Source organism: Rattus rattus, chromosome X (assembly GCF_011064425.1).
Source record: "Rattus rattus isolate New Zealand chromosome X, Rrattus_CSIRO_v1, whole genome shotgun sequence".
Lineage (NCBI taxonomy): Eukaryota > Metazoa > Chordata > Mammalia > Rodentia > Muridae > Rattus > Rattus rattus.
This window is the reverse complement of record NC_046172.1, coordinates 19,377,277-19,379,248: the sequence shown is the minus strand read 5'-3', so window position 1 is coordinate 19,379,248 and position 1,972 is coordinate 19,377,277.

Below are 1,972 nucleotides of genomic sequence, written 5' to 3'. Positions count from 1 at the left end.
CCAGGTTATCATTGAGTAGAGCATTGTTCAGTTTCCACGTATATGTGGGCATTCTTCCCTTATTGTTATTGAAGACCAGCTTTAGGCCGTGGTGGTCCGATAGCACGCATGGGATTATTTCTATCTTTCTGTATCTGTTGAGGCCTGTTTTTTGACCAATTATATGGTCAATTTTGGAGAAAGTACCATGAGGAGCTGCTTTTCAAATCCAAAGTTTTAAATTCACAATCTTCTACACCAAAACATGTTCAGGCCTATCACAGAAACACCCCAGTCCATGGAACTAACTTCTATCTTAGTTAGGGTTTTATTATTGTGAATAGACACTGTGACCAAGGTAATACTTATAAAGGACAACATTTAATTGGGGCTGGCTTATATCAAGGTGGGAGCGTGGACCATTTAGACAGATGTAGGGCTGAAGGACCTGAGAATACTACATCTTCATCTAAAGGTAGAAGATTGGCTCCCCTGTGCTTAGGAAGAGGGTCCCATTGCCCATGCTCACAGTGACAAGTCCTCCAACAAAGTCACATCTACTTCAAAAAGGCCATACCTCCTAATAGTGCCACTCCCTGGGCCAAGCATATTCAAACAATTGCATAGTCACTTGAGCCATTGGTGCAAGAACAATTGGTTTCTAAACATAAGGAGCCTACTACTCCTTGGAATTCTTTTGTATTTGTAATAAAAAGGGATTCTGGAAAATGAAGAATGTTAACAGGTTTAAGAGTGGTAATTAAAGTAATTCACCATAAATGTATTTTGCAGCTTGGAATTACTTTACCTTCTATACCATGCAGATTGGCCTAATGATTTAAAAGATTATTTTTACTACTTCCTTGCAAAACAACACGGATAATAATTAGCTTTTACTGTGCCAACATATAATAATCTAAACCTGTAAAGAGATATAGTGGAAAGTTTTTTCTAAAGGAATGTTTACTAGTCCAATGTTATGTCAGCATTTTGTGCAACAACTGGTAGCAAAAATCATAAACTATCTCCTCGGTCTATTATTTACCATTACATAGATGATAATTTTTTGGCTGACTCTGATACAGATAACCTTAAAAAATATTAAGGAAACATGAAAGGTTTTACTTTACTGGGGATTATAGCTTGAACCAGAAAGAAAAAAAAACAGAAATAAATTCTATAAATTACTTAGGATTTAAACTGAGTCAAGAAAAAGTCCAAAAACAAAGGTTTAGATTAGAAGAGATAAATGAAAAGCACTCAAAGATTTAAAAGGTTATTGAAAGACATTAACTGGTTATGCCCTACTATTTGAATTAAGCACTCAAGAGTTATATAATTTGTTCCAAACCCTATAAGGTTATTCAAGTTTAACCAGCCCATGAAAAGAAACAACTAAAACAGAAAAGGAATTGGCCCAGGTTAAACAAGATTATAAGATGCCTATGTGGACTGAGTAGATCATAATAAACCTGACTGTATTTCACTGTTCTACCCTACAGCCATTCTCCTACTGGAATAATTTTACAAGAAAAGATAATATTTTAAATTTTAATTTTTTCAAAATAAGAATTTTATGCAATTCATAAAGTATTGTGAAATTTGCCTGAAGCTCTCAATATAAGTACTGTTTGTCAATATGCAAAAGTAGTTGTTTTACATATGCAAACTGCTGAATATGTTCCTTATCACTCAGAATCAACCTTATTAGTTATGCAATTGCAACAAGCAGTTAGAGAAAGAATTTATACATTGTATATAACTTATATTCATTCTCATACTGCATTTCTACAACCATTGACACAAAGTAATGATGAAATAGTAAGATTATTTGAAAATATTTTAGAATCAGGAAAATTTCATTAAATAAATCACAGTAATAGTAAAGACTTAAAGTGACATGACAACAAGATTATATTTCTTAGTATTATTATTAAAAATTGTCCTAAATTTTCCTTACATAATCAAATTCCTATACATGAAGGCAGTAATC